This window comes from Cherax quadricarinatus, chromosome 9 (genome assembly GCF_038502225.1).
Source record: "Cherax quadricarinatus isolate ZL_2023a chromosome 9, ASM3850222v1, whole genome shotgun sequence".
Taxonomy (NCBI): domain Eukaryota; kingdom Metazoa; phylum Arthropoda; class Malacostraca; order Decapoda; family Parastacidae; genus Cherax; species Cherax quadricarinatus.
In genome coordinates, this window is record NC_091300.1 from 58,728,069 (window position 1) to 58,748,678 (window position 20,610).

Sequence of the window (20,610 nt, forward strand, 5' to 3'; positions counted from 1 at the left end):
GATCTCAATTCAGTAGCATCTATGGGATGTGGTGGAACGGGTGATTCTCTGCAGGAATTTGCAGGCGACATATCTGTTCGATACTCTCATGTCATTAACACAGACGAGAGTATCTCAGGAATATTTCCAGCGCCTTATTAAATCCATGCCACGAAGAATTCAGGGTGTTCTTTGAGCAAATGGAGACCTGCCCAGTACTAGCAAGTGCACCTGATTGAGTGTTTTTACTAGCCCATTAATGCCAGGTTATGTCATATATGTTTCTTCAGTCGGAAGTGTCGTGTGTATCGCGCATGAACACAAGAAGCTATTCTAAATCTGCAACATTGGTATATTCAAATACTTTTAGCAAGAAAAAATATTTGTCTCACATTTTTATATTTAATTAGTTTACATTCACAAAGTCTATATATGCTTTTAGTGCCTAGAAACTATAAAATATATCAATTATGCATTGTTCCTGATTACCTCGTCTTCTATATACAGTTCTACTATCTTCAAGTTATGCCCTTTATCACACTTTTTTTTTTTGCAAGTGAATGATCACCTGCTTTCAGTAAGCGATAACTAACTCACCAATCATTCCAACACTCTTTAACAAATCCATCGAATCCTCTACCTACCCTACAGTTCTCAAAATAGCGAGGGTCACCCCGATCCATAAAGGAGGAGACCAAACAGACTTGAATAACTTTTGGCCAATATCCAACTTACACCCTCTCTCTAAAATCTTTGAAAAATTAATTCATAAGATAATCTATTCCTACCTCATCTCCCACAACATACTCAACCCCTGTCAATTTGGGTTCAGGCCTAATAAAAATACTAATGATGCTATTATACACATGCTAGAACATATATACACTGCAATAGAGAAAAAAGAAGTCCTACTGGGGATCTTCATTGACTTACGTAAAGCTTTTGATACAGTTGACCACGGCTTGCTCCACATAAAACTGTCACACTATGGTATAAGAGGGCACTCCCTCAACTACCTAAAGTCATACCTCAGCAACAGAAGCCAATATATGTACACAAATGGGGTAAACTCTTCCGCACAGCCAGTTGCGGTTGGTGTCCCACAGAGAAGTGTCCTTGGCCCTCTTTTCTTTCTCATATATATAAATGACCTACCAAATGCATCGCAACTACTCAAACCCACACTATTTGCAGATGACACTACATACGTCTTCTCTCACCCGAGCCCAGTCATGCTAGCCAATACTGTGAATACCGAATTACAGAAAATATCTACCTGGATGAGGACTAACAAACTTACTCAAATATTGACAAAACCTACTTCATTCAGTTTGGTAACAGAGCTACAGATGTCCCTCTTAACATAATGATAAACTGATCATCTATCACAAAACTCACAGAGGGAAAATTCTTAGGAATCCACCTTGATAATAGACTCAAATTTCAAACACATATACAACAAATTTCCAAGAAAATTTCGAAGACCGTAGGCATACTATCGAAGATACGGTACTATGTTCCACAGTCAGCCCTCCTGGCCCTATATCACTCACTTATTTACCCCTATCTCACCTATGGAATTTGTGCATGGGGCTCTACAGCAATAAACCATCTCAGACCACTAATTATCCAACAAAAGGCTGCAGTCAGAATGAAAACAAATTCCCACTACAGGCAGCACACTCCACCAATATTCAAAACTTTAAACCTACTCACCATACAAAACATCCATACTTATTACTGCACCTACTACATACATAGAACACTTAACTCTGACATAAACCCTCCCCTCAAACGTCTCCTTACCAACCTCAACAAAACACATGACCATACCACAAGGCACAGATCACTCTTTGATGTTCCTCGTGTCCATCTCACACTATGTAAAAACTCAATGCACATAAAAGGTCCTAAAATCTGGAATTCATTACCTGTGAATATAAAAGAAACACAGTCTGTTTATAAATTCAAGTCTCTTCTCAAAAATCACTTACTCACCCATAACTAAATAAATACTGAATAATTGTATCTCATAAATTGTATCTCACAAATGTTTCTTATAATTGTATCTCATAAATGTTTAACCTATGACCCAGTCAAATGCTCAGCAACACAGTAAATGACCATATGACCTGTCTTTGTAATGCTCATTTGTGCTTAATTGTAATCTGTTTACAATAATGTTTTACCACTGAATATATCATTGTTTAGTTAATCTTAAGTTAACTTTAAGCCTGGTCATAATGCTCTGCATACAAGGGGCTATGGCATGTTACATTAATTACTGTATTCCTTTGTACTTCTCTGTATCATGTTCAAATAAATAAATAAATAAATACATAAATTTGTAGCCATATAAGCATTTTTGTTTCCTTGTACAAAATGCACATTTCTTCTTATGGAGTTTGACTATTTTTAATATTGAAACACACTTCACATTTATTTTCTATGTAAGGATATTTAGATTCACGTCTCAGTTAAATCAGCCTAGAATTATAAGTCTTCCTTGCTTCTTTTTTTTTAAATATTGACACACTGTGTCAGTTTAGAGTCCCTTAGTAAGCTCTTAATATATTGCAAAATGGATAGCATAAGTTTTCTACACATTATTATGAAATCCAATGGCTATTCTTTCTGATCCTATTGTTTATTCTTATAAGCATCTAGTAGTAATTTCTTTATTTCAGCATCAGCTATTTAAATATTCTCTAATTCATCTGTTTGCCAAAGACTGCAACCACTATGTGGAGAAAATTCTCCCGTAAAAGGGAAGGGGGGGTATCTCTTAGCCCTCAGCCCCCTTCAGGTCTCTGAGGGACGTAGCCCTCCCGGAAGGGGTTAGTGGACTCTTCCTCGCAAACAGGCATCTCCATGCACATGTCTCTCCTTGCTAGAATTTCTGATCACCTACACAATGAGGGTTAAACGAGAGTAATTACTCTTTTCCCCATAGCAGGAAAATTAAGAAAAAAACCTGCGCTCCATTTGGTCTACATGTCGGGGACATTATGACTTCTAGTATACAGCTAAACGATAAGGAAACAACGTCTTGTGTTATTCCTTGTTGCACTGTGTAGCAAGGAAGGTATGCAAAGCTGAACTCAGCAGTTCTTTTGTGTGGATGATGAACTGGAGAGCGTTGGGCAGGGCGACAAGTTAGGTTGAATTCAGACATCAGAGCCCTGAACACATCACAAATCTCCCGCTGAGAACAAAGAAAATAATGACTTTGTGCGGTAAACTCTGATATACTGTCAATCTCCACTAGGAAAACTAATGTTAAGAAGAATCACGAGTATATAATCCGCGGTATAATCCCGATAAAGTGTAAAAGTTTGTGTCGCGGTATGCATTCAGGTGTTATGAACAAAGGGACATGATATCACCTTGTCGTGTAACGTATGACCAAAGTGACTCCCTATCATCAACGAGTGAGGACATAACTACGCATATGTAGCAGCCTACTCAAGACATCAGTACCTGGATATACTTCCCCTGCCACAAACTAGGGGAAATTGGGTCAGTGACAATACCCAGGTAAGTTCAGTCACAACCACACCTTACGTTAGCTGCAGCTGATAGGTAGAGGTGAAATTTGACTGGAGTTGCCAATAAATCTCGCGAAGCGTTGGTGATTCGCCCAAAACCAAGTGAGTACCACTATGCATTTCAGATGATAGCGTCTGACATTATATTTTTTTAATTAAACGTTAATTCCAATTTAATATATGCTGAAAAATTATTTTTAGAGATTATTAATATCTACCCTTCGAAATATATTGTTCTATTTAATTTCTCAAAAACACTGTTTTCAATAATCGTAAGTTCCACTTATTTATGCATCGACACCATGCCCAGCCCTTCTAGGGTAGGGTAGGTGCCCGAGACAGAGCTTGCAGCTCACAAGACTGTCATTCCCATTAGCCCCCTTGTGGCGGGGATGAGAGACCAGAGAGGTCTAGCTTGAGGCTAGGCCTGAGGACAGTTGGTCCCAAAGATGAGGAGGTACTTGTGCCTCCTCCCATGCGAGACTTGGGTCTCAGACACTCCCTAAAGAGGGAGTCAAGGCCGGGCCACCACTTGGAAAAGGCCCGGGCCGGGAGAATACCGGCTAATCTTTAATAATAATAATAATAAATAATCCTATTTATGCATCGACACCATGCCCAGCCCTTCTAGGGTAGGGTAGGTGCCTGAGCCAGAGCTTACAGCTCACAAGACTGTCATTCCCATTTGCCCCCTTGTGGCGGGGATGGCAGACCAGAGAGGCCTAGCTTGTGGCTAGGCCTGGGGACAGTTGGTCCCAAAGATGAGAAGGTACTTGTACTTCCTCCCATGGGAGACTTAGGTCTCAGACACTCCCTAAAGAGGGAGCCAAGGCCGGGCCACCACTTGGAAAAGGCCCGGGCCGGGAGAATACCGGCTAATCTTTAATAATAATAATAATAATAAGTCATTATGCAACTAATGTGACATTTTATTGTGGCAACGTTTCGCTCTCCAGGAACTTTATCAAGCCGCTACGTTTTGACAAAACTCCTGAAGAGCGAAACTTTGCCGCAGTAAAATGTCACATTAGTTGTACCTGTCTACATTTTCCTAATTTTGTCGGTAATTCTTCCATCTACATTATCGAATAAACACAAATAACCCGCACATAAAAGAGAGACTTTGTCAATGGTCCAAGTCGGACCGAAACGTCGTCGTAAGCTTCTCTCTTTTATGTGCGGGTTATTTGTGTATCGTTCCAGTCACGGTATTGTGCCTTTTTGTTATTTATCGAATAAAATTTTCAGAAATGTGTTATTATCACCATTGCTCTTTTCTCATTTGCGTTAGTTAATTTATCATCTCTCCTGTTAACGCTTCTATGAAAAATCACATGACGGACGTACGCAGCTCTGCTAGTTGACCTGTGAAAAACCGCTTCTTTTCCTCTTTCATCGACACCATGCCCAACCCTTCTAGGGTAGGGTAGGTGCCTGAGCCGGAGCTTTCAGCTCACAAGACTGTCATTCCCATTAGCCCCCTTGGGGCGGGGATGGCAGACCAGAGAGGCCTAGCTTGTGGCTAGGCCTGGGGACAGTTGGTCCCAAAGATGAGGAGGTATTTGTGCCTCCTCCCATGGGAGACTTAGGTCTCAGACACTCCCTAAAGAAGGAGCCAAGGTCGGGCCACCACTTGGAAAAGGCCCGGGCCGGGAGAATACCGGCGAATCTTTAATAATAATAAATTCTTTTCCTCCTCACTTCTGTCCTAATTAAGCCTCTTAGAAGCATTTTCAGCCAAAATTGTTTCCATCCTATCTACCTCTGAAAGCTTTTTTCTAATTTTATTCCCATTTTATTCTCAGATTTCTTTATGTCGTTAGTGATTTCTTCCTAATACTTAATCTTTACAATTATTATCTTAAGTGGTCTAGTTTGTATTTCTCATGTTCCAATTGTGCTAAGAACACAAATCCACAATTCTTTTGCCATTTTAATTTTGCGATTTTTTCCGCATTGATCATTTCTGTTCTTGATGTTATTTCCTTTGATAAAGACAGCCAAAATTAGTAACTGTTTTATCTCTGTTATTATCTTCCCACAATAACTTACAGATGCTACAAATCTCCTATAAAATTTCTTCGCCAATTTTAGTTCCAGAAGTAAATTCCTAGCAAAAATCATATAATGTTTATTTTTTCCAGTTTTTCACTAGTGATTTTTGCAAAATCTATTTTAAATTTACGATTTCTGATATTCCAGTCTGCCTTTCTTTCTATAAGCTCCTATTTACATACACAGAGATATTTATTTATTTATTTTATTTATTTATTTTATGTCTTTGCAAACAGTACATTGAGATTTACAATAGTGGGTTGCAATGCAGTTGCAATTCAATGCAATACAATGCAGTTGCTAACTGCAACTCTTGTTCTAATTCTGTCATATGCTTACTTATTCCTAGATAATTATTTTCTATTTTCATTTTACGCTTTAGAAATATGATCAAAATATGTACCGTAGCTTGGATGGTAGTGCACTCAGTTTACACAATGAGTGTCTGTGGTTCAATTCCCTGTACGGGTGGAAGCATTGTGTGTAGTTTCTTTAAATACCTGTTGTTCCTGTAGACCTAGCAGTAAGTAGGTATTTACGTTGAGTATATCTGTAGGGGGTGTCGGGGATCAACGCCCCCGAGGCCTTTTCTATTACCAGGCTTCGTGGTGGATCAGGGCCTGATCAACCAGGCTGGTACTGCTGGCCGCACGTAAATCGACGTTCGACCCATAGCCCGGCTGATCAGGCACTAGCTTTAGGTGCCTGTCCAGTGCCTTCTTAAAGACAGCCAGGGGTCTATCGGTAATCCCCCCTTATGTATGCTGGGAGGCAGTTGAACAGTCTTGAACCCCTGATACTTATTGTGTTATCTCTTAGCGTGCTCGTGGAACCCCTGTTTCATTGGGGGAGGGGGGGGGAATGTTACATCTCCTGTCGAGTCTTTTGCTTTCGTAAGGAGAGATTTACGTGCGCAAATTTGGGACTAGTCCTTCTAAGATTTTCCAAGCGTATATTTTCATGTATCTTTCTCTCCTGCGTTCCAGGGAATATGGATCAAGCGATTTCAGCTGTTTCCAGTAATTTAAGTGCTTTAATATACTTAGGTGTGCCGTGAAGGTTCTCTTTACATTTTCCAAGTCAGCAATTTTACCTAGCAGTATCCAAGCCTAGAGAGAACAAACAATTTGAAGAGAATCATCCTGGGCTTGACATCCCTACTTTTGAAGGTTCTTAATATCCTTCCTATCATATTCCTAGCAGATGTGGTAGATACGTTGTTGTGGTCTTTGAAGGTGAGATCTTCTAACATTATCACACTCGGGTCCTTCACATTAGTTTTCCGCTCTATTGTGTGGTTGGAATTTGTTTTATACTCTGATACAGTTTTAATTTCCTCAATTTTTCCTTATCGGTGTAATTAAAATTTCTCTTCATAGACCTTCATATTGTTTTCTGCGGCCCTTTTAAAGATCTGGTTCATGTCCGCTTACAATCTTGCAGAGTCTTCGATGGATGACATTGTCATGCAAATTCGAGGGTCATCAGCAAAGGAAGACACGGTTCTGTGGCTTACATCTCTGTCTATGTCAGATATGAGGATGAGGAACAGGATGGGAGCAAGTACTGTGCCTTGTGGAACAGAGCTCATCACTGTAGCCGCCTCAGACTTTACTCTGTTAAATATTACTCTTTGTGTTCTATTTGTTAGGAAGTTATAGATCCATCTACCAACTTTTCCAGTTATTTCTTTATCACGCATTTGGTGTTAATCGACTGGTATGGGTCGCATCCTGGGGACAAAATTAAAATAAATTGCCAGAAATGATCTGCATAAACATCGATTTTCTATATAGTACGTCAATGATGCCATATAGGTCTGAATAAGATATATCTTGCATTTGTAAAAATAAAGATTATTTTTATTATTATTTTCATTATTATTAGCCAATTTTTTATCTATAACCTTTTTTTTTCATCATAAAATGGCTTACTCATCAAATGTTTTCTGTATTTGTTGCAAGGAATTCTTTAATATTTCTTATTCATTATTTAACATCAAATTGTCGTTATTAAATTTGTAAAGTAAAAGGACACAAGTGCAACTAATGTGACATTTATTGTAGCAACGTTTCGCTCTCCAGGAGCTTTATCAAGCTTGATAAAGCTCCTGGAGAGCGAAACGTTGCCACAATAAATGTCACATTAGTTGCACTTGTGTCCTTTTACTTTACATATTGTCGGTAATTATACCAACTTTGTTATTAAATTTGTCTACTCATCCTTTGTTTACTCATCCTTCAACTACTTTTCTTGATCTTCAAGTGTATAAGCATAACTTTGGTGCTACTAGGTTCCCGACACCACCAATAAAACAATGCACAAGAGTGTTGTTGTGTTATATTATTTATCTAGATATATTAAACGCTTATCCGTAGCCTAATAAATTTTCTGTATTAATGTTTTCCTTCACTTTTTAGGAACACTGATTAGAAGTGAACTCTGTTTCCTTGCACCACATAACAGGTATTGACACCCTTTTTTGACGAGGATAGTTTGGCTGGTATCTGTTCTTATTGGCGTCAGTGTCCCGAGTGTTTGAGTGTTTGTTTGTTTGTGTGTGTGTGTGTGTGTGTGTGTGTGTGTGTGTGTGTGTGTGTGTGTGTGTGTGTGTGTGTGTGTGTGTGTGTGTGTGTGTGTGTGTGTGTGTGTGTGTGTGTGTGTGTGTGTTATTTGTTGGTTAACTTGATTAAATAACCGGTAGCTTCAGGATTGGAGTGAAACTTAAGGTTCACTAGATACAGGTCCAGTAAGCGTCGAATGAGGTCGATGTAGGCAAGCATGAGCCTATCTCAGTGCCTGATATTTGGTGGGAACTTTAGGAACTAGGCTTACCACAGTAACTCACTCTTGTGGGAAATATAAGAACTATGTAGGCATACTCTCTACAGTGTTAGTTACCATTTTGCCCTAGGCACATGTCGATTAGACACTAGGTTTGTTGTATGTGTGTACTCACCTATTTGTACTCACCTATTTGTGGTTGCAGGGGTCGAGTCATAGCTCCTGGCCCCGCCTCTTCACTGATTGCTACTAGGTCCTCTCTCTCCCTGCTCCATGAGCTTTATCATACCTCGCCTTAAAACTATGTATGGTTCCCGCCTCCACTACTTCACTTTCTAGACTATTCCACGACTTGACTACTCTATGACTGAAGAAATACTTCCTAACATCCCTTTGATTCATCTGAGTCTTCAACTTCCAATTGTGACCTCTTGTGTATGTGTCCCATCTCTGGAACATCCTGTCTTTGTCCACCGTGTCTATTTTGCGCAGTATTTTATATGTCGTTATCATGTCTCCCCTGACCCTCCTGGCCTCCAGTGTCGTCAGGCCGATTTCCCTCAACCTTTCTTCGTACGACAATCCCCGTAGCTCTGGGACTAGTCTTGTTGCAAACCTTTGCACTTTCTCTAATTTCTTGACGTGCTTGACTAGGTGTGGATTCCAAACTGGTGCTGCATACTCCAGTATGGGCCTGACGTAAATGGTATACAGTGTCTTGAACGACTCCTTATTGAGGTATCGGAAGGCTATCCGTAGGTTTGCCAGGCGCCCGTATGCTGCAGCAGTTATCTGATTTATGTGCGCCTCAGGAGATATGCTCGGTGTTATACTCACCCCCAGATCTTTTTCCTTGAGTGAGGTTTGCAGTCTTTGGCCATCTAAACTATATTGTGTCTGCGGTCTTCTTTGCCCTTCCCCAATCTTCATGACTTTGCATTTGGCAGGGTTAAACTCAAGGAGCCAGTTTCTGGACCAGGCTTGTAGCCTGTCCAGGTCTCTTTGTAGTCCTGCCTGATCCTCATCCGATTTGATTCTTCTCATTAACTTCACATCATCTGCAAACAAGGACACTTCTGAGTCTATCCCTTCCGTTATGTCGTTCACATATACCAAGAACAGCACAGGTCCTAGGACTGACCCCTGTGGAACCCCGCTTGTCACAAGCGCCCACTCTGACACCTCGTCACGTACCATGACTCGTTGTTGCCTCCCTGTCAGGTATTCTCTGATCCATTGCAGTGCCTTTCCTGTTATGTGTGCCTGATCTTCTAGCTTTTTCAGTAACCTCTTGTGAGGAACTGTGTCGAAGGCCTTTTTGCAGTCCAAAAAAATGCAGTCGATCCACCCCTCTCTCTCTTGTCTTACTTCTGTCACCTTGTCATAAAACTCTAGTAGGTTTGTGACACAGGATTTTCCTTCCCTGAAACCATGCTGGTTGTCAATTATACACTTGTTTCTTTCCAGGTGCTCCACCACTCTCCTCCTGATGATCTTCTCCATGACCTTGCATACTATACACGTTAGTGATACAGGTCTGTAGTTTAGTGCCTCATGTCTGTCTCCCTTTTTAAAAATTGGGACTACATTTGCCATCTTCCATACCTCAGGGAGTTGCCCAGTTTCAAATGATGTGTTGAAGATCTTTGTTAATGGCACACACAATATCTCTGCTCCCTCTTTAAGGACCCACGGAGAGATGTTGTCTGGTCCCACCGCCTTTGAGGTGTCAAGTTCGCATAGCAGCTTCTTCACTTCCTCCTTGGTTATATGTACCTCATCCAGCACTTGCTGGTGTACCCCCCTGTTCTGATTTCCTGGAGTCCTACTGGTTTCCACTGTAAATACTTCTTTAAATCTCGTGTTGAGCTCCTGACATACCTCTCGGTCGTTTCTTGTGAATTCCCCATCACCCTTCCTCAGTCTGATTACCTGGTCCTTGACTGTTGTTTTCCTCCTGATGTGGCTGTACAACAGCTTCGGGTCAGTCTTGACTTTCGATGCTATGTCATTTTCATATTGTCGCTGAGCCTCCCTTCTTATCTGTGCATATTCATTTCTGGCTCTTCGGCTAAACTCTTTATTTTCCTGAGTTCTCTGTCTTCTGTACCTTTTCCATTCTCTAGTACACCTAGTTTTTGCCTCCCTAAACCTTTGGGTGAACCAAGGACTCGTTCTGTTCTTCCCATTATTTCTGTTTCCCTTGGGAACAAACCTCTCCTCTGCTTCCTTGCATTTTGTTGCCACATAGTCCATCATTTCTTGTACTGGTTTTCCTGTCAGTTCCCTCTCCCACTGAATGTTTTGAAGGAAGTTCCTCATGCCTGAGTAGTTCCCCCTTTTGTAGTTTGGTTTTTCCCACCCTATTCCTGCTACTCTCTCCACTTGGAGCTCAACTATGTAGTCGAAGCACAGAACCACATGATCACTAGCTCCCAGGGGCCTTTCATACAAGATATCCTCGATGTCTGAACTACTCAAGGTGAATACAAGGTCCAGTCTTGCTGGTTCATCTTCTCCTCTCTCTCTGGTAGTGTCTCTAACATGTTGATGCATGAGGTTTTCCAGTACTACATCCATCATCTTGGCTCTCCATGTTTCGGAACCCCCATGGGGCTCCAGGTTTTCCCAGTCAATCTCCTTGTGATTGAAATCACCCATAACTAGTAACTTTGCTCCCCCCACATGTGCTCTCCTGGCCACCTCGGCTAGTGTGTCGACCATGGCTCTGTTGCTCTCATCGTATTCTTCTCTTGGTCTCCTGCAGTTCTGTGGTGGGTTGTACATTACTGCAATTATCACCTTATGTCCCTCAGACTGGATTGTTCCTACTAAGTAGTCCCTTTCACCCGTGCCATCCATTCCTTCCATTTTCTCAAAACCCCACTGGCTTTTAATGAGCAGTGCAACTCCTCCTCCCCCTCTCCTCCCTCTGTCTTTCCTGAGGATTTGATATCCGGGTGGAAAGATTGAATCTGTTATTATTCTGGTGAGTTTTGTTTCTGTGAGTGCTATTATGTCTGGGGATGTCTCCTTGATTCTTTCATGCCACTCCTCATACTTATTTGTTATTCCATCTGCATTTGTATACCATACCTTCAACTTCTTTTCTAAGACTGTGGTCTGGGAGGTGTATTGGGGTTGGTGAAGTGGGAGACCTGATAAGGAACTATGGGTGGTTGCTGTGGGGGTGGAGTTTGTAATGTAGTGGGTGGGGGCATTGGATATGACATGGGTGTTTTGGTTTAGAGTGTTTGGCTGCACTGGGGTTGACCTGGTTGGGAGGCTTCTATAGGAAGCTGTGAGGGAGGTTGTATTTGATCTTCTTCCTGTGTCTGGGATCTCCTGTCTGTCTTCTCCATCCCCTCTCTTTCCTCCTTTCGCCTTTGTATCATCTCTCTCAGTTTCCGCCTTTCGTCTTGTGTTCTGTCGCGGTCGAGATACACCTTCCTGTATTCCGGCATGTCCCTTAATCGTGCTTTCTCCCACAGTATCCTGTTCCGAGTCGATTCTGCCTTGAAGGTCACTTTCACTGGTCGGGTTCTTTTTTTTACAAACCCCCCTATTCTCCGAAAATTTTCCAGCTGGGTCATGTCGTCTTCTCCGATTACTTTCATGATGCTTTCAATTGCTTTTTTTCCCCTTGTTTTCTTGCTTCATATGTTTCCCCTTCAACTTCCTGTAGCCCATACACAAAGACTGACCTCACCCTTTCATTCTCCCACTGCATATCCCTGTGTATCCCCTCATTCAATTTGATTTCCTCCATTGCAGCTTTCCTTTCTTCAGTTTCACTAGCTACTGTACATGGGCTCAGTGGCCGGTCATTTTCCCTTCTCGGCTTTCCCTGGGCTCTGTTGTGGTCTTTTAGGGCCTCCACATATAGCTTAGCTCTTTCATTTACTACAGTCTCCACTGATAGAGCTTCTACATGCAGTTTTGCTCCTTCTGTCCCTACAGTCCCCTTATTTGTGGCTGAGGTAGCGGTCTCTGTTGTCAATCCCAAAATGTTCTTTAGTTCTTTAGGCTGTTTCAGATTTTCCAGTTCCTCTTCTAAGCTCTGTATCCTGGCCTCTGCTGCTTTGACTTTCACCTCCCACTTCCTGCTTTCCATGTCTATCCTCTCTTCCATTCTCATGCTAAGTTCTTCTAGTTTCTTTTCCCATTCTTGTTCCCTTTTTGTGAGCTCTGCTGCCCAATCTTCCTTTGCAGTTCCCTCCTCCTGTCCCTTGGGTTTTCTTGTTGCTCTCTGGCAACCCATTTTTTTGATCCTGATTGCCTCGGAGTGGGAAAACTATGTAATTCTGTATGTTAGGTTAGTATTGTATATGTCAGAGTGTGGGGGGGAGGTAGAGGAGGAACTGTGGCTATATGGGAGAGTAGTGGGGAGGGGGAGTGGGAAGGAGAGTGAAGTAAGTGGGTAAGTGGGTGAGTGGGAGAGGGAGAGGTGGGGAGGGGGAGGGTGAAAGAGGGAGGGGAGGGATCAGGTGAAGGAGTGAGATGTCGGTGGGGGAGGGGGGAAGTGTATGTGTGAGTCTGTCAATATGTGTGTGTGTGTGTGTGTGTGTGTGTGTGTGTGTGTGTGTATTGTGTGTGTGTTGTGTGTTGCGTGTGTGTGTGGGGGTGGGGGGTGGGGGGGTGAGTGTGTGGGTGAGTGGGTGGGTGTGGGTGGGTGTGTGGGTGGGTGTGTGGGTGGGTGTGTGTGGGTGTGTGTGGGTGTGTGTGAGTGTGTGTGGGTGTGGGTGTGTGTGTGTGGGTGTGTGTGTGTGGGTGTGTGTGGGTGTGTGTGGGTGGGGGTGTGGGTGGGTGGGGGTGTGAGTGGGTGGGTGTGTGGGTGGGTGTGTGGGTGGGTGTGTGGGTGGGTGTGTGTGGGTGTGGGTGGGTGTGTGTGTGTGTGTGTGAGAGAGTGTGTGTGTATATATGTGTATCTGTGTGAGTGTGAGAGTGTGAGTGAGAGAGTGTGTGTGCGTGTGTGTGTGTGTGTGTGTGTGTGTGTGTGTGTGTGTGTGTGTGTGTGTGTGTGTGTGTGTGTGTGTGTGTGTGTACTCACCTAGTTGTACTCACCTAGTTGAGGTTGCAGGGGTCGAGTCCAAGCTCCTGGACCCGCCTCTTCACTGATCGCTACAAGGTCAGTCTCCCTGAACCGTGAGCTTTATCATACGATTGATACAATGTTATGGTCCTTGAAGGTGAGATCCTCCGACATGATCACTCCCAACGTCAAAGACCTGGGAGTGATCATGTCGGAGGATCTCACCTTCAAGGACCATAACATTGTATCAATCGCATCTGCTAGAAAAATGACAGGATGGATAATGAGAACCTTCAAAACTAGGGAGGCCAAGCCCATGATGACACTCTTCAGGTCACTTGTTCTATCTAGGCTGGAATATTGCTGCTCACTAACAGCACCTTTCAAGGCAGGTGAAATTGCTGACCTAGAAAATGTACAGAGAACTTTCACGGCACGCATAACGGAGATAAAACACCTCAATTACTGGGAGCGCTTGAGGTTCCTAAACCTGTATTCCCTGGAACGCAGGAGGGAGAGATACATGATTATATACACCTGGAAAATCCTAGAGGGACTAGTACCGAACTTGCACACGAAAATCACTCACTACGAAAGCAAAAGACTTGGCAGACGATGCACCATCCCCCCAATGAAAAGCAGGGGTGTCACTAGCACGTTAAGAGACCTTACAATAAGTGTCAGGGGCCCGAGACTGTTCAACTGCCTTCCAGCACACATAAGGGGGATTACCAACAGACCCCTGGCAGTCTTCAAGCTGGCACTGGACAAGCACCTAAAGTCAGTTCCTGATCAGCCGGGCTGTGGCTCGTACGTTGGTTTGCGTGCAGCCAGCAGCAACAGCCTGGTTGATCAGGCTCTGATCCACCAGGAGGCCTGGTCACAGACCGGGCCGCGGGGGCGTTGACCCCCGGAACTCTATCCAGGTAAACTCCAGGTAATACCTCTGCTTAAAGCTATGTATGGATCCTGCCTCCACTACATCGCTTCCCAAACTATTCCACTTCCTGACTGCTCTGTGGATGAAGAAATACTTCCTAACATCCCTGTGATTCATCTGTGTCTTCAACTTCCAACTGTGTCCCCTTGTTGCTGTGTCCCATCTCTGGAACATACTGTCTTTGTCCACCTTGTCAATTCCTCTCAGTATTTTGTATGTCGTTATCATGTCCCCCCTATCTCTCCTGTCCTCCAGTGTCGTCAGGTTGATTTCCCTTAACCTCTCCTCGTAGGACATACCTCTTAGCTCTGGGACTAGTCTTGTTGCAAACCTTTGCACTTTCTCTAGTTTCTTTACGTGCTTGGCTAGGTGTGGGTTCCAAACTGGTGCCGCATACTCCAATATGGGCCTAACGTACACGGTGTACAGGGTCCTGAACGATTCCTTATTAAGATGTCGGAATGCTGTTCTGAGGTTTGCCAGGCGCCCATATGCTGTGTGTGTGTGTGTGTGTGTGTGTGTGTGTGTGTGTGTGTGTGTGTGTGTGTGTGTGTGTGTGTGTGTGTGTGTGTGTGTGTGTGTGTGTGTGTGTGTGTGTATGTGTGTGTGTGTGAGTGTGTGTGTGTGTGTGTGTGTGTGTGTGTGTGTGTGTGTGTGTGTGTGTGTGTGTGTGTGTGTGTGTGTGTGTGTGTGTGTGTGTGTGTGTGTGTGTGTGTATGTGTGTGTGTGTGAGTGTGTGTGTGTGTGTGTGTGTGTGTGTGTGTGTGTGTGTGTGTGTGTGTGTGTGTGTGTGTGTGTGTGTGTGTGTGTGTGTGTGTGTGTGTGTGTGTGTGTGTATGTGTGTGTGTGTGAGTGTGTGTCAATAGGATCTGCTAGTAAACGTGCATGTTTATTTATGTTTTTCCACCCCTCAGTGTGCGGCATTGAGTGTGTGATTGAGTAATCGAATTTGTATCTCGCCTCCTGAGCCATTGGGATTACCAGTTGTTACACTTTCCCTTCTGTCCTACCATCACTCTCTGTTAGATGTTTCTAAAGCGAATATATATATATATATATAAAATATATATATATATATATATATATATATATATATATATATATATATATATATATACATATATATATATATACATTATATATATATATATATATATAAATATATATATATATATATATATATATATATATATATATAAATATATATGCAATAAGATCACAGTAAACAGGTGATTTCAGAATATGCAAAACAACCACTCTGAAAGAATAGAGAAATTCCAAGCGCTTTCGTGACTACTCACATTGTCAAGGAACTATCTGATAGTTCCTTCATAATGTGTGTGTATGTGTGTGTGTGTGTGTATGTGTGTGTACTCACCTAATTGTACTCACCTAATTGTGGTTGCAGGGGTCGAGACTCAGCTCCTGGCCCCGCCTCTTCACTGATCGCTACTGGATCCTCTCTCTCTCTGCTTCCTGAGCTTTGTCATACCTCTTCTTAAAACTATGTATGGTTCCTGCCTCCACTACTTCACTTGCTAGGCTATTCCACTTGCTGTGTGTGTGTGTATGTGTGCGTGTGTGTGTGTATGTGTGTGTGTGTGTGTGTGCGTGTGTGTGTGTGTGCGTGTGAGTGTGTGTGTGTGTGTGTGTGTTTGCTAGGCTATTCCACTTCCTGACTACTCTATGACTGAAGAAATACTTCCTAACATCCCTTTGACTCATCTGGGTCTTCATCTTCCAATTGTGACCCCTTGTATCTGTGTCCCCTCTCTAGAACATCCTGTCTCTCTCCACCTTGTCTATACCACGCAGTATTTTGTATGTTGTTACTATGTCTCCCCTAACCCTCCCGTCCTCCAGTGTAGTCAGGCCGGTTTCCCTTAACCTTTCTTCATAGGACATTCCCCTTAGCTCTGGAACTAACCTTGTCGCAAACCTTTGTATATTCTATAATTTCTTGACGTGCTTGATCAAGTATGGGTTCCACACAGGTGCTGCTTACTCCAGTATGGGCCTGACGTACACGGTGTACAGTGTCTTTAACGATTCCTTGCTAAGGTATCGGAACGCTGTTCTTAGGTTTGCCAGGCACCCATATGCTGCAGCAGTTATCTGGTTGATGTGTGCTTCCGGACACATGCTCGGTGTTATACTCACCCCAAGATCTTTCTCCTTGAGCGAGGTTTGCAGTCTTTGGCCACCTAGCCTATACTCCGTCGGTGGTCTTCTGTGCCCTTCCCCGATCTTCATGACTTTGCATTTGGCGGGGTTAAATTCAAGAAGCCAGTTGCTGGACCAGGTGTCCAGTCTCTCCAGGTCTTTTTGAAGTCCTGCCTGATCCTCATCTGATTTAATTCTCCTAATTAACTTCACATCATCTGCGAACAGAGACACTTGTGAGTCTATCCCTTCCATCATGTCATTTACATATACCAAAAATAGCACTGGTCCTAGGAGCGACCCCTGTGTGACCCCGCTCGTCACAGATGCCCACTGTGATACCTCATCACGTACCATGACTCGTTGTTGCCTCCCTGTCAGGTATTCTCTGATCCATTGCAGTGCCTTTCCTGTTATACGCGCCTGATCCTCTAGCTTCTGAACTAATCTCTTGTGAGGAACTGTGTCGAAGGCCTTCTTGCAGGATTTGCCTTCCATAAATCCGTGCTGGTTGGCGTTTATTCTCTTGTTCCATTCCAGGTGCTCCACCACTGTCCTCCTGATAATTTTCTCCATGACTTTGGATACTGTGCACGTCAGTGACACAGGTCTATAGTTTAGTACCTCTTTTCTGTCTCCTTTTTTTAAAATTGAAACTACATTTGCCGTCTTCCATACCACAGGTATGTGTGTGTGTGTGTGTGTGTGTGTGTGTGTGTGTACTCACCTAATTGTGGTTGCAGGGGTCGATAATCAGCTCCTGGCCCCGCCTCGTCACTGAACGCTACTAGGCTCTCTCTCCCTGCTCCTTGAGCTTTATCATACCTAGTCTTAAAGGTATGTATGCTTCCTGTCTCCACTACTCCACTACATGTGTGTGTGTGTGTGTACTCACCTAATTGTACTCACCTAATTGTGGTTGCAGGGGTCGAGACTCAGCTCCTGGCCCCGCCTCTTCACTGATCGCTACTGGATCCTCTCTCTCTCTGCTTCCTGAGCTTTGTCATACCTCTTCTTAAAACTATGTATGGTTCCTGCCTCCACTACTTCACTTGCTAGGCTATTCCACTTGTTGACAACTCTATGACTGAAGAAATACTTCCTAACGTCCCTGTGACTCGTCTGAGTCTTCAGCTTCCAGTTGTGACCCCTTGTCCCTGTGTCCCCTCTCTGGAACATCCTATCTCTGTCCACCTTGTCTATTCCCCGCAGTATCTTGTATGTCGTTATCATGTCTCCCCTGACCCTTCTGTCCTCCAGTGTCGTCAGTCCGATTTCCCTTAACCTTTCCTCGTACGACATTCCCTTGAGCTCTGGGACTAGCCTTGTGTGTGTGTGTGTGTGTGTGTGTGTGTGTGTATGTGTGTGTGTGTGTGTGTGTGTGTGTGTGTGTGTGTGTGTGTGTGTGTATGTGTGTGTGTGTGTGTGTGTGTGTGTGTATGTGTGTGTGTGTGTGTGTGTGTGTGTGTGTGTGTGTGTGTGTGTGTGTGTATGTGTGTGTGTGTGTGTGTGTGTGTGTGTGTGTATGTGTGTGTGTGTGTGTGTGTGTGTGTGTGTGTGTGTGTGTACTCACCTAGTTGTACTCACCTAGTTGAGGTTGCGGGGGTCGAGTCCGAGCTCCTGGCCCCGCCTCTTCACTGATCGCTACTAGGTCACTCTCCCTGAGCCGTGAGCTTTATCGTACCTCTGCTTAAAGCTATGTATGGATCCTGCCTCCACTACATCGCTTCCCAAACTATTCCACTTACTGACTACTCTGTGGCTGAAGAAATACTTCCTAACATCCCTGTGATTCATCTGTGTCTTTAGCTTCCAACTGTGTCCCCTTGTTACTGTGTCCAATCTCTGGAACATCCTGTTTTTGTCCACCTTGTCAATTCCTCTCAGTATTTTGTATGTCGTTATCATGTCCCCCCTATCTCTCCTGTCCTCCAGTGTCGTCAGGTTGATTTCCCTTAACCTCTCCTCGTAGGACATACCTCTTAGCTCTGGGACTAGTCTTGTTGCAAACCTTTGCACTTTCTCTAGTTTCTTTACGTGCTTGGCTAGGTGTGGGTTCCAAACTGGTGCCGCATACTCCAATATGGGCCTAACGTATACGGTGTACAGGGTCCTGAACGATTCCTTATTAAGATGTCGGAATGCTGTTCTGAGGTTTGCTAGGCGCCCATATGCTGCAGCAGTTATTTGGTTGATGTGCGCTTCAGGAGATGTGCCTGGTGTTATACTCACCCCAAGATCTTTTTCCTTGAGTGAGGTTTGTAGTCTCTGACCCCCTAGACTGTACTCCGTTTGCGGCCTTCTTTGCCCTTCCCCAATCTTCATGACTTTGCACTTGGTGGGATTGAACTCCAGGAGCCAATTGCTGGACCAGTTCTGCAGCCTGTCCAGATCCCTTTGTAGTTCTGCCTGGTCTTCGATCGAGTGTATTCTTCTCATCAACTTCACGTCATCTGCAAACAGGGACACCTCAGAGTCTATTCCTTCCGTCATGTCGTTCACAAATACCAGAAACAGCACTGGTCCTAGGACTGACCCCTGCGGGACCCCGCTGGTCACAGGTGCCCACTCTGACACCTCGCCACGTACCATGACTCGCTGCTGTCTTCCTGACAAGTATTCCCTGATCCATTGTAGTGCCTTCCCTGTTATCCCTGCTTGGTCCTCCAGTTTTTGCACCAATCTCTTGTGTGGAACTGTGTCAAACGCCTTCTTGCAGTCCAAGAAAATGCAATCCACCCACCCCTCTCTCTCTTGTCTTACTGCTGTCACCATGTCATAGAACTCCAGTAGGTTTGTGACACAGGATTTCCCGTCCCTGAAACCATGCTGGCTGCTGTTGATGAGATCATTCCTTTCTAGGTGTTCCACCACTCTTCTCCTGATAATCTTCTCCATGATTTTGCATACTATACATGTCAGTGACACTGGTCTGTGGTGTGTGTGTGTATGTGTGTGTGTGTGTGTGTGTGTGTGTGTATGTGTGTGTGTGTGTGTGTGTGTGTGTATGTGTGTGTGTGTGTGTGTGTGTGTGTGTATGTGTGTGTGTGTGTGTGTGTGTGTGTGTGTGTGTGTATGTGTGTGTGTGTGTGTGTGTGTGTGTGTGTGTGTGTGTGTGTGTGTGTGTGTGTGTTTGTGTGTGTGTGTGTGTGTGTGTGTGTGTATGTGTGTGTGTGTGTGTGTGTGTGTGTGTGTGTGTGTGTGTGTGTGTGTGTGTGTGTGTGTGTATGTGTGTATTTATGTGTGAAGCGTGGGAGAGGGGGATGGCGTGCGTGTGTTTTCATGTTGGAGACCAAGATAACTGAATATTTATCAGAATCAATAAGCAGAATGCGCTCTTGTTATCTTTATATTTTTTACATCACACTGTCGGCTGGAGTAGAGATGAATAAACAAACACAGTTGCAATACTGAAAAAAAAGATTAGGAAATCTGAACTGAAATGGAGGAATTTTGAAGCTAATCTTCATGCTGCAGACATTTACTAATACTAAATAACAATGAAGCCAAGTTGTTCCTGACAATATAGTCATTATCCTGCGTTATATCGTTAACGCAAAGTATCTGAGAGTCTATAAACATCACCCCCACACCCACTGCTGCCATCAACGCAAGAGGCATATTTTGTATAGAAAGAACGTAGAACGTTTACGTTCAGCAAAAGAGCAAGGAAAAGAGCGAGAGAGAGAGAGAGAGAGAGAAAGGTGGGTAGTGTTTGTGGGAGGATATAAGAGAAAGTGCTGCACAATGAAATTAATTATTGTTATACCACGAAGGCTGACCAGAAAAAAAATTCGCCTTAGAGACATTGATATTGTTAAGTATTAGCAAAATCTGTGATATTTAAGGTATTATTTTGAACACGTGCTCTCTTTAAGGAATGTTAGGGCCGGCCAACGAGAGCCTCCATCCACCATGTTACCATCACTGTTGTACTCATCTAGTTGTACTCACCTACTTGTGGTTGCAGGGGTCGATTCACAGCTCCTGGCCCCGCCTCTTCACTGGCCGCTTACGTATTTTGGCTAAAAATGAGATTTAAAAAAAAAAATGTTTGAAGCCGCTCTTAATCGTCGAATTAAGGAGTATAATAATGTTTTTTTCACATT